Below are 14,049 nucleotides of genomic sequence, written 5' to 3' on the forward strand. Positions count from 1 at the left end.
AAGCGATCTACAAATTTTGTGTACTACTCAGCCAAGCCAAGGAATGATCTTAGTTGTTCCTTGTTTTGAGGAGAGGGAGCCTTCGATATTGCATCCATTAATTTTAGCTTCGGTTTTATGCCATCTTGGTTCAACGTGTGCCCTAGGTACTCCACCTCTCCAACACAGAAGTTGCATTTATTCCTGCTGATGGTAAGCCCTGCTTTCTCCAATCTTCCCAACACTTCCTCCAATACCCCATCATGTGCTTGTTCATTTCCCCCCACCCTAATACATCATCCTGGAAGACGAATGTGTTACTCATGATGCACAAAATCTTTTGCATAATTCTCTGGAATACTGCAGAGGCTAAGCCAAAAGGCATCCTTACACACCGAAACGCCCCCTCAGTAGTAATGAACGATATTAAGTGTCGGGAATTCTCTGACAAACGCACCTGATGATAGGCATTCGATAAATCCAATGTCGTGAAATGCCTCCCCTTCCGAACACTGGCCTACATTTTGTTTATCCTTGGTAACGGGTACCGATCAATCAATATATTGTCATTTAAGTCCCTTAAATCAATGCACATACGAATTCTCCCATCGGGTTTCTTCACTATAACTACTGAACTCAACCATTCAGATACTTCTATGGGTTCAATTACACCTTCTCCACATAACCTCTGAAGCTCCTCTTTCAATTTATCTCTTAGTGCCATTGGCACCATTCATGCTATGTGCACTTTTGGCACAGCCCCCTTTTTTAAAACAATTTGATGTTCTAAGCTTTTGAGGTGACCCAGTTTCTCACTAAACAATTTGGGAAATTTTGTCACCCATTTTCCTTCGTTACTTCCTTCTGTTAACAACACTTGTTCCGGATGATTAGGATTCAATATGACCCCCAATGCTCGTTGCTCCTTCCATCCGAGCAACGATCTCCCTTGTCGTACTACATATACTTTTTCATGTGTCCTTCTGTCCTTGAATGCAAGTTCCGCTCCAAAATAACCCAATATTGGGAGTTTTCCACCACAATATCCCTCCAGCTCCACAGCTGTAGGGTTAAGCTTGTTATTCTTTAAACTTTCCCACACTCGTTCATCTATCAATGTAAATGGTGAACATGAGTCTGCCCACATATGTAACTGTTTCCCATTCATTTCAATGACACATTTGGGTGGATTGTATTCATCACACTTCACACCATGTTGAGTACACACTAATGCGCCTTCTTCTTCCACAGCCAAAACTTCCAATTCATCATCTTCACTCGTACTACCATCTTTTGTTTTATTCTCCACACCATTCCCCTTTACTATATATACAGATTCTTGAACTTACTTTCATCCGACATCCTGCATACTCTTGCAAAATGTCTTATTTTCCTGCATTTAAAACACCTAGTATTCATAGCTGGACAGTTTCTTGCTTCCGCCTAATGTTTGTTACTGCCACATCTGAAGCACTCTTTCTTTTTTCCAGAGCCTTCTTCAAATTTTTGTTGCACCCTTCTTGGTGAATTTCACTTCACTCACTATATTCTGTCCTTTACTTCCAGAATCTGCGCTATTCAACTCTTTGACATACTGAGATGTATTCTCCATGTGTCTAGCGACCTCAACTGTCTTGTCTAACGTAGGGTTTTTCAAACCTAATAATTTCTCCTGTATTTTTGTATCTTTTAGTCTATTTATGAATTGATCACAAATAATTTCATCATTCAGGTCCTTGAATTTGCAAGTTATGGTCAATCTTCGTAAAGCATTTACATACTGATCTATTGTTTCTCCTTGTTTTTGAGCACATGAGAAAATTTGTGTTGTTCTACCACAACATTCATCTTTTTCCCATAGTTCTCTTCCAATGCTTTCATAGCATTTTCATACACCTCTTCTTCCTGATCAGAATCTTCTCCATGTACACTCTGTAATGGTAGGGTTTTTCAAACTTTTCTTCTCTCCACTCCGAGACAGTGCTTCAAAATTGCTAACTTCCTCTTTTCCACATACATCTCCCTTCCAATGGCATCCAAGCATGTGATAAAGGCATCCTTTCAATCTTCCCAATCCATGCATGGTTCCCCTGGATGTTGTAAAAACACTGGTGGGGGTATTATTAATTTTGTTGCCATTGTCACTGTCTGAGCCGCTGTTAAGCAATTCTTTATTTCATTGCCTATATTTGTCTTCTATGTATATATATATATATATTTTTTTTTTTTTTAAAAAATAATTATATCTTATTTTCCACTTGTAGCTGTGCGTATCAGCGTTAAATCTTGTTTAATCCTTGATGCGCGATGCGCTTTAATCGCGTTAATCCCTGTGCGTCTCAGCTGACCTTGGCAGCGTCACGTTGCTAAGCAACACTGTTGCCGGCAGTGTATTCTGCTGACATCACACGCACACGCGCTTCCTCATGCAAACGGGTGCCATTTCCTCATGCACACGCGTGACTGTTAAAATGAAAGACGCTTGGTGCTTGAAAGCAGTGCCTTAAGTAAAACACACCGTTCTACGGCTTCCTTGTCGCAGCACACTTATCTGAACATTTGTTTTCTTTTGTGCTGCCGACGGTCTTCTGTCCAGGGGTCGGGTGGATTTCAAGGATACTTCCTTGACTAACGCTCGTTGCCACTATTACGTTGCGGCCGCAAAGTGACTGACAAAGACACGGTGCGGTTCCTCTTCTTTTAAATTGGTTTAATGTTAATCCTTAGCTACCCCTGGCCCAGCTGTCATCCACACCAACCGCTCCTTTCTCCTCCCTGCACCCTCATTCCAGAATCAAGCTTCTTGCTGGGAGACAGCCAGGTTCCACGAAGCCTTAAAGAAATACAATACAATACTAACAATACAACATACACATAGCCTAGCATTCTACATCTGCATGCAGGAACATCACAGAATGTGTTGACTGGGGTGGGACTATCGTAGACGCCTCTCCAAAGGTGAAATGTCTTTCCAGACATCAGAAACACCCCCATTCCCAATCATATACTGTATGTTAACATGCTGAAGCCGGGATTAAAACCTGTCTGTAGGTATATAAGGTATATTTCCTTATAGTAACTACAAAAGGTGTTTCTTGAATTATAATGCAGAGTGCATAAGCTAAACCCTCTCCCTGCTCCACTCTATCTGCTCTCCACTCTCCCTGCTCTCCACCCTCCAATCATACAAGTGTGGAAAGATACATGACCAGTGACGTCTTTGAAACAAACACACTCTTTCTCCATTTTCTCCTGTCTTTTTCTCTCCTGTTAGCTGTGTTTTCATTATGCAAGCCATATTGCACAGATAGTGTTTACTCACATCTCTGGTACGAGCTGCATGTTGTTTACATCCATATTTATACAATCTGCATGCTGTTTACATACATCTCTGGTACGAGCAACATATTGTTTACATACATCTCAGGTAGTCTCACATGTATGTACATGCAAGAGCATGTTCTCCAATTACAGTTGGGTCCACCATCTTAATTACACATTCATGCCTTTCCTATGTTATACTGTCTCTATTGGAAGCTAAGGACCCACTGTGCACAGATTTTACACATATGTTGTTTCCAGAGTGTGTTGGCATGCTGGTAATCTATACACATGCATGCTTGATATTTATATACTCAACGTGCATATTATCTTGCTCATTTGCATTTCCTCTGTATTTTATACTATCTCTGAGCTTGACACTTGTAAAACTAATGATTTGTGAAAGTTTTTTTTCAACATGCTGCTTATCAGACACAATACTGTACAACATAGCTAACAAACATTGTCAAAACCAATAACTGTAGCCAAACACTTATAAGGTTCCAAAGGTGAGACGTATTGGCTGTGCCAATGATTGTTTTAATAGAGGACTGTCTTTAGGGCTTTCTTCAAATATGTATTATCCTAAGAACCCGTAAGTACACCATTGCTCTCCAAGGAATGCATTTCAAAGAGAAACAAAAATATCGGAATCACCGGGTGGTGAGAGAGTTATTTGTTCAGCTGTGTTTCTAACTGGAGTTTAGGCTGTTTCTAAGCACTCCTGAATTTCGGCAGATAAAGGAAAAAAGCTAGAACAATTGAAACAATAATTTGTTAGTTGTGTGTGTACTTGCGGGTGAGAGTGTGTTTATATGAGAGACTTTGTGCGGATAAGTGTGAATTTGTGTGTATGTAAGTGAGTGAAAGTAGAGTTCAAAGGGCATTCTATGTCACTTCCGCTGCCCCTGGCATTCTGGTGAATTTACATCCATGGTTCACCCCCTGGTAGCTTGGCACAGAGCAGTCAGGCTTATCCTCAGAGGTCATGTGTAAAGCGTTAAGTACACCACAGAAGAGACTCCACCAGTAAATATTTATAAATATATGTCTATATTGTATATATATATATCGTAAGACCAAAATGACATAAAACATAAGTACTGTGCAAATAGCACAATTATTACAAGATGTTACTGGTTATCCTGAGTAATCCAATAATTCTCAGTGACATGCAGCACATTATCAGTGTGTATTTAGAGAGTGAAACGTAACCCACTAGAATATACACCCATTAAGCATGAGAATGCCATACGGCACCATAAGTACATGAACCGTGATAGGTGTGCACACTATACCACTGTTGGCATTTTAAGAGTCACCAACAGGATGTTAAAACCAAGTACACATATCACTTCATATACTTAGTAATATTGGTTTACAAATATACCATCATAATCACAGAGACAGTGCAACTGCACCGCCACTATACTTTATGAGCTAATGTGAGCACCATTGCAGGTTACAGAACCTCTGCACGCATACCACACTGACTACTGTAATGTGTGCATCTTTCTGTATATGGCAAGTCCTTGATGAGGGTGGCCCCCACAGTGCGCTCACTCCAAGATGACACCCACCTTTCTTTGCGGGCTCCGCTCACCCCGTTCATCTTTGTGGCGAGGCCATGATAGGGGGTTGAATGACTGTGCAGCGGCACTTCACAAAGGTGGCAGGTACGATGCACCCAGCCTTGCGACAGCCAAACTGGTGCAGCCTATGCTAGTGCTAAAGCCAGATTACGGGCCCCCCTTGAGGAGGTTCATGAGGGCAATGCAAACAAGCCGAGAGGGCCACCGGCAGGGACTGATAGCAGCCAGGTCGTTCATTGGGGTTCCCCCACAGAGGGTGGGGAGAACACTCTCAACCAGAAACAAGATTCCTTGTGAAGGGCGGTCGGAACAGCGGTTCAATTTGGTATGCAGCTCCGGCACCACCCAGGCAAGAAGCGCTCAACATACTCTGGGAAAGTAAACAAAAAAAGTGCTCTTTCACACGCTACATTGTAAAAATGGGTTCCTGGGAATGGGAGCAAGAACACTCCTTCCTTCCTCTCGTGGACAGTGCTCCACATGCATTGAGCTTGCAGGACACAAACAGAAAAGTATAGCTCTCCCTAGGCACTACATTTTCAGAATCCAGAGTAGCAAATCACCAACAGTAATCACCCGCAGCTCCCTGGGAGAACACTGGAGGGAACACAAGACAGGCAGCAGTGGGCAGGCAGGCAGGCAGTACAGCACAATAAGGTACTTAATGGCGATTCATCCTGGCAGTCCAGTAGTACCTAGGTAGTCCAGAGACAGGGAGCAGCTGGCAGCAGGGCAACAAGCAGAAAAGCAATCCTGGTGAGTCCTTTGTGCCACCCAGCAGACAGCAGGCAGCAGGGCATCAAGCAGAAGAGCAGTCCAGATGAGTCATTTGTGCAGTCCAGCAGTCCTTCTGACAGAGGTTCAATCCTAGTTCCAAAAGTGCTCTAAAACATGGGGTTACAGCACCTCTACTTATACTCAAAATGCCCAGCTCCTAGAAGGTGGGAGAATGTTCCAGTCAGATCTGACCAGTTCCAAGAATTTCCCTTCTCCTCTACCCTGGCTCCAGACATTATTCGGGAGTAAACGAGCCCTTTGTGTGAGTGCAGGACACAGTCTATATAAGTGTAACGTGCACCCTGCCACCCTCTCTCCCAGCCCAGGAAGACTAGCTGTATGTAGATGAATGTAGCTCTAACCCTGTCACACCTAACCCTCCCTGATGGATGACTGTCTAGGGAGTATGCACAAAGTGTAGCTGTCACTCTGCCCTAGATGTGGATTGGAGTCATGCTTCAAAGCACCAGGGTTGTGAGCACATAGAAATGCCCAATTTCTAAAAGTGGCATTTCTGATATAATAATGTAGAATTCACCTACACCAGTAAGCACTATTTCTCACTACCCTTCAAAACATGCCCATGCTACTCCTTGTAGATCAGAAATTACCACTTAGACATATATAAGGAAATTCCCATTACAACCCTATTAGAGGAGCAGTACTCACAGCAGTGAAAAACGAAATAGGCTGTTTGTCACAACTAGGACAAGTAACTCACCAAATTATATGTCCTACCCTGTCCATAGGGCTATCCAGGGGATACGTTAGATATGAATTAGGTGTAGTAAAAAGGGAGTTTAGGCCTTGACAAGTAGCTTGACTTGTCAAGTCAGTGTGGCAGTAAACTGCACATGCAGGCACCAAAGTGGCAGGCCTGAAACAAGTCTGAAAGGCTACTTCAGACTTGTCAGTGGGTGGCGCAATCAGCGATGAGGCCCACAAGTAGCATTTAATTTACAGGCCTTTGGTATATGGTATACCACTTTACAATGGACTTTTAGGTAAATTAAATAGTCCTAACAGGTGTAGGCCAATTATTCCATGTTTTTGGGACGAGATCACATGCACTTTAGCAATCATTAGCATTGGTAAACGGCCCAGAGTCTTAAAGCCTACAAAAAGAGGGTCAGAAAAATAGGAGGAAAAAGGCAAAACGTTTGGGGATAAGCCTGCAAAAAGGGCCCCTTCCAACTTTTGTTTTTTTTTCAACTTGTAAAATAAAGCGAGGGAAGTCGTCCATCTCCCATAAAAACCTCATGCCAGAAACAGAAGGCTGTGGAATTTAAGGCTGGTTTCTCAGCATTCCTGCTTTACATGTTGAACTAAAAGTATTCTGTATTGGGAGGGTGGTGGACTTACATCAAGATTATTTATGAATGTCACAGCTACAAAGAGGTAAAATAAATATTTCCTTACAGGATTAGAAAGACGGTCACCGATGGTCAAAAGTTGTCCGTTTGCCACCTGAAAACAGATAGCCACCCAACCAACTAAAGCCTTCTGATCCATGCCTTTACATCATTAACTGAGAAGCATAACCTACGTAGTCAACAAAATGTTTTGTGTGCTCATCTTCTGTTGTATCAATTTATTGAGCACAGTGAAAGGTGTATGTTGCTAAACAAGATCCCCCATTGAACAGTCCAGATATTTTGATAAATCAAGCACTATGGGAGAGTAGTCTAATGCTAACCCTGCTTACCTCAGTACAGACCAAAGCAGACTGTCTATTGTTCCAACCACTAGGCCTTAATACTCTCCCATCCTATTTAGCAAAGGCCATGGTAAAGTATCTACCATGCACAGATCTTAACTGTTTACATTATATTGGTTAAAAGAAAATTAACCCCCAACAGATATTGAATAAACAGTTAACTGAGTTGATCATGTTCTTGAACTGAGTCAATAGAAAAGCTCACAGCTGTAGCTTAGCCTTGATTATGAATGCACCTCAGACACCCTACACTGGTAAGAGTAGCACTATAAAAAAAAGTGCATGTTAGACAAGAGCTATGGCGATATTAGAGGGACTGGTGGAGCAGGTAGTGAGGGAACCCAGGGCTATTGCATTATTTGTGCCAGACCTGAAGGGCAGTGGCCCACTGCTAGTTCGACTTTGCCATTCAAACTAACAGCAAAGCCCCCACTTCCCTTAAAAACATATGTAAGTCTCTCCTCAGCAAGGCCTATTGAGCACTAAAGCAGGGAGCTGTATATTTTTAAGTATGACCTGTATTTTTATATATGCCTTAACAGCAATACTTCTAAATTGTTGTTTTGCTGTGGAAAGGCTAGTAGCCCCATTGGCTAACACAGGGTTACCGGCTAACCCCTCAGCCCAGCTAACTTCTAAGTGGGACTACCTAGATGGGCACTGTGAGTTATCAAATTAATCATGGCACTGAGCCCGACTTGATGACCAAGTCACATTTAATGCAAAGAAATTTAACTTTTAGAAAGTTGCCTCTCTGTAGCCCAGTTTGTCCAGTGGCCTCACACAGTCACTGGCTACCAGACAGCATTCTGCCCACCTGGAGAACAGTATGAACAACTCCCAGTCTTAGGAACAATAACAGCCTGCTACAGGGCATCGTGTTAACTCTCCTTCATAGGAAGCCACACAGGGTGTTAGCCCAAAAGACGAGCTTCAAAGGTGAAGCCATCTTTGGTGGGCTAATGGCGATCACACTCCTGAGGGGCTGCCCTTTGTTCAGGTAGATGGCTGAAGACGGGGGCAGAGAGCGGAGACCAGTGACCAAACCGGTTTTCCTATGGGTGTGTAGCCCACAGATAGCCACACCTCTAAGTTGGGCTACCAAGCTCCTAACATCTTAAGAAGGGCCAGACATCTTAAGAGTGGGCAGACTAGTGCACTCTGTGATTGCCAGGTGCCACACATAGCTGGAAAGTCTTCACTTAGAAGGAGGGGACCTGGTAGCCCATTGGCTAGTGACCGCATCATCCCCCAGGGCACTTTCTGGGAATAAATATGACACCCCTGACACCCTAAACCTCAAATCACCTTGAAAATGGAACAAGGACCAAAGAAGGGCTGCAGAGCAGACCCCTGGACTGCACAAAGAGAGGCTGCACCACCTGCTGGACTGCACCAACTGCACCTTGGGTTAGCACAGAAAGGACAGTGTCTGTGGCTCCTGGCTCAAGAAAAAAGGCATGCCCCAAACCAAAGAAGTGACTCCAAGGTTCGATTGGCTGATCCCCTGCAACCAGCACCAGGGCCATCAAAGCTGAAGTGGCCAAACTCAGCAAGTCAGTAGCCACTTTGGAAGGATCCCCACTGACTGCTGCTGGGCACCCCAGATGACGGATCCTCAATGGCCAAAAGCTGCACCTGAGTCAGCCGAACCTGTAAGTGTCACCTGAGTCCAGATTGGTTGCCCAAGAGGGACACCAGTCTTTACCAAAGAATACTGCTGTGTACGGAGACCAGTACTCCAGCCACCACTGGCCTTCGATTGACTCAGAGAGGGCTTCAAGGGACCCCGACCTCTGTGGCTAAAGTCGCCCCACCTGACTTATGGAATAATTGCAAAGAGACCCCCGTCGACTGCACTGTACCTAGAGCACACTTAAGCATTTTCATCTCCTGCATCCACAGCATCAGGACCACTCCATTGAAGTCTATTGTGGTTGTGCACTAAAGCTTGGAACTGGATTGGAAAATGCTCTCGTGGCCATGCAACTGTCCAATTCTAACCCATGGGCACCCCAGACCTACTCTCTGTTAGATTTGGTTGCCAAAGCCGGGCCGGAGTAGCCAAACTAACTTTAACAAACTTTTCAAAAGTTTACAAACTTTACAGTTACCAATGTTTGTTTATGGTTGGATTCAAGATTAAGGGCCTGATTTAGATCTCGGCAGACGGGTTACTCTGTCAGAACGTTGATGGATTTCCCATCCACCGAAATATAAATCTTATTATATCCTAGGGGTTTTATATTTCGGTGAACAGGGTACTCGCCACCGTTGTGACAGAGTAACCCGTCTGCCGAGATCTAAAACAGGCCCTAGGTTTTCTTTCATAATCCGTATCTCCTGAACCCTCTGGTGGTTTGAGCTCATCTTGGACTATAAAAGTTCATTAAAATATAATCTATTTTTATAAATGTGAGTTTTGTTTCTTTTGTGTTTCATGGCTTTATTTCGTTGTTTGGTACTGTTAAATGCTTTACACTAGTTCCTTTGTTCAGTCCTTGCTGCACGAAGCCATGGCTACCCATGGTTGAGCTTGAGGTTGTACAAATGTGTCTGACTGGATCCAAGCCAGTTTTTACGAGTGTATTCCATGGTAAGGCTGCACAGCCTTACCATATAATACACTCAAATCCTCACATTGGTGCCTACCGGTGGGATCGAGGACTTGTATTTAGCTGCTCTAGACAATTAACAAGTTAGCAACCACTGAAAGTACTTGCCATGTTGACACTGATCAAAACATTTCAAAAGTAGCCATGTTCTGTATATTCAAGGCACTGTTTTCTTGAAGCTGAAAAGTCCACAAGTCTTCACAAAGTGGCAAAACGTTTGACAAGATATTCAAAGGTGGAAAGTAGGGAAATCGACTTGGCCACCCTACCCACACTAAACATCACTGATTTGATTTGAGGGTGCTGTGACTGGACATGAACATCAGCCCATGGATCACTGCCAAAAAAAAGGACCTGGAGAATGCCCTCAGAGCCTGGGAAGAAGCAAAGTGAGGTCAGGCTCAACTGGAAGAAGAGGTCACCCCAGTCAGTGAGGATGAAGAAGTTAGCAGAGATTTCTTTGAAACAGAGGGGGGCAATGAGAGTGTGGTCCCCACAATTCGATGAAGGCATGACTCCATTTCTAGAAGTGAAGGAAGCTCCACATCTGTTAAGGAGACCCAAGGACTTGGAAGCCCAGCTCAACCTCATAGAGATTCAGGAGAGAAAGCTGGGTCTAGAAGTAAGGAGACTGGCCCTATAGGAGAAGGTGGTCAAACTGGGGTTGAAACCCCAAGGACATGATGGCAGCAACAAGGTGAATGCAGAGAGTGCCTATGATCCCAGGTCGCCCAAGGTTATTGTTCCTAAGTATGTAGAGGGGAATAACATAGACAAATGGCTGGCATCCTATGAAAGAGCTCTCAGGATGAGAAGGGTGGGTACCCAACATTGGAGGCCCTCCTTGTGAAAACAGATTCCAAAGGAAAGGAGAGATAGACTGCTGACATTGGAGGAGGAGGTAGCAGTGTCGTACACCCACATGAGGGAGGTACTCATCAAGCTATTTGGTCTCACCTCAGATGAGTACAAACAAAAGTTCAGGAACACACTATGGGTCAACTCAGACATGGGTGGACTTTTAGGATGCCTCCGTAAAGTCACTGAAAGGGTATATTAAGGGTAACAGGGTGGATATGTATGAGGGGCTCTACAATTTGGTGGTTAAAGAGCACATACTTACAAACTGTACCTCCGAGAAAGTTACACAGACATCTAGTAGATTCTAAGGTATCTAGTCCAAGAGAGCGGAGGAAGATAGTGGATGAATGGGTAAGCACTAGGGTGCCCAAAAAGGCCCATGGTGGTGAAAACAAGAAAGGAGGACAGCCCCCCTCTTTCAGGTAAGAGATGAGGTGAAGCATAAAACATTAGAAAAACCCAAAGAGTCCCCAAAGATTTCAAAGGAGGGGAGCCCAGAGCCACATCACAAAAAACTATGATCCTACAAAGGCTGAGCTGTGCTATGACGGTAAACAGCAGGGCACAAGGGGAACCCTGACCTCAGTGGCCAAAGTCGCCCCACCTGACCCATGGACCGAGGAATAACCACAACCGAGGAATAACCACAAAGGCACTCCCGTCGACCACACAGCACCTGGAACATACTTAAGCATCTTCAACTCTTGCATCCGCAGCATCAGGCCCACTTCATTGAAGTCAATGGTGGTCGTGTGCTAAAGTTTGGAACTGGACTGGAAAATGTTCTGGTGGACAGATAAGTGTTTAAATCTACCCCATTGCACCCCCCCCCCACACACACACACACCTCCTCCTTGTCAGATTTGGTCACTTAAGCTAGGCCAGAATAGCCAAACCAACGTTTACAAACTTTTCTAAAGCTTACAAATGTTACAGTTACCATTGCTTGTTTGCGGTTGTATTGAAGATTTAGGCCCTGAGTTATACTTTTTTTGCGCCGCATTTGCGTCATTTCTTTACGCAAAAGCGGGGTAAACTTACAAAATAATAGTATTTTGTAAGTTTACCCTGCTTTGCGTCAAAAAATTACTCAAATGCGCTGCAAAAAAAGTATAAATCAGGGCCTAAGTTTTCTTTACAAATCTATATCTCTGAAACCCTCCTTTGGATTTTGCTAATCTTAGACTCTAAAAATTAATTGAAATATAATCTATTTTTATAAATTAGAATTGTGTTTATGTCATGTTGCATGGCTTTCTTAGTTTGTTGTTTGGTACTGTTAAGTGCTTTACACAAGTACCTTTGCTCAAGCCTTGATGGTCAAAGATATAGCTACCCCCGAGTTGAGCCTGTGGTTGTACGAACGTGCCTGACTGGACTCAAGACAGTTTTCGTGAGTGCATTCTACCTTTAGGACGCACAGTCATATCATACAATACATCCAAATTCTCACAATGACCAGTATCCTTGTTTACCTCGCAAACAAGTTCATGATCTCTGGTGGCCGTCAGCATTCCTGTAGCCAGGATTCCACCAAATCGCAGCCTAAAAAGTGTAAAAAAGTAAAACAAGATAGCAGGACTTTTCCATCTATGCGCCAAGGATCTGGAACAACATTTTATCCATCAGGACTGCTTGATGTGATTGGTGTGCTATTGGATGGTTCTTATTTTGTTCTCCAATGAAAGGTTGATGGCATTGCTCTTGCCTGTGGTGAGTGGGACTACAGGGAGAGGGTGGTGGCTGATGCTGTACTTGATTGTCTTGACAAGTATTCTACTTCTGTTTGCAACTTCATTGATATTAATATAACACTTGTATTATGGTGATGTGATGAGTTGTAGGCATGTTGCACCAATAGACTTCAGTAGCATGAGTTCAATGTCTTCCTTCTATGGATGAAGCATTTGTTGTCACTGACACAGTTGAGTACCAAGGTGTTGCTTGAACCTACTTGGTTTTTGGGAGCCTGGATGTACATGACCCATGCTTTTCTAGAGATTCATTGAAGCTGTTCTGTAGGTTGATGACATGTGTGACGAGAGATGAGCTTTTGGTTGTTGTCGATGAAGAAATATTAAAAGGATCTGAAGTTTTGTTGATTTTGGATGATGAGTAGTATGATGTGAATGGCATGGTGATAGGCCCAGTGCAGGAGTAGTTGAGATTTGCACTGAATGATTGGTGAGGTTGAGAAGTTGAGGTTGATGATCTAGCATTTGAGGTTTTTTAGTTCAGTAACATGTTGTACCACATTGAGTACATTGATGAATTAGTGCCTCTTATTTTTTATTGCTTGATTTGTCTGGGAAGTAGAGGTCACTGATGAGGGTTGTGTGGGTATACTGAATCTATGAAGAGTATTTTGTCTTAGCATTAGCAGTTTAATGAGCCACATTAAGGTGGCCAAAAGGGTGCCCTCCTGAACACAGACAGCACAGTTCTATCATGATCCATGAAAGACTTAGGAGGGGGCTCAAGGAAACGACTTGCAAAGAAAGCATGTAAAGTGTGCTTACACCCTATAGGGTGGAAGTGTTCCACCATGTGTTAAAATGAGGGGCTAGTTAGATATTGGTTTATTCTAATTCTACACTTTTGAAAATTAATTAATGCAAATATTGCATGCCCTTCTACATTTGGTTACCTGTACAGCAGCCAAGCTAATCCTTGATGGGTGCATGAACAATTATGCTACAGGCTGAGGCCTGCATCACCAAGCACAGTAAGCTTGCTGGCTGTAAACCATGCCACTCCAGCAGATTTATTCTGCGTGCCTCTAAGAAAACTAACGCCAAGCAAATGGCAACTTGGCAAAATAAAGTAGTAACTATAGAAGGTTGGATATAGTGTGTACATAAAGGGGTTCATTGTAAAACCCGGAAGTGTCAACATTTTCTTTTTTGCATAATGAAAGACTAGTATATACCCAGGATTCCTCAATGACTTGTTACTTTATGGTCTGACGCTAAGGACTAGCACTGCACTTGGGCATCTGTGGCAAACTCAACTTTGATAGCTGTGATTAACCTAACAGGTTCACTGTTCCTTTCACATGTGTTGTTTAATTCAGCTATGTATGCAGCAGTCTGGCACAATGGCCCTCTCACCATGCACTCACTAAAGACAGGTTGGTGGACCACTCACAGTGAGTGACACAGTCAATCCTCTCAACACTATAGGTTTC

Source organism: Pleurodeles waltl, chromosome 10 (genome assembly GCF_031143425.1).
Source record: "Pleurodeles waltl isolate 20211129_DDA chromosome 10, aPleWal1.hap1.20221129, whole genome shotgun sequence".
NCBI lineage: Eukaryota > Metazoa > Chordata > Amphibia > Caudata > Salamandridae > Pleurodeles > Pleurodeles waltl.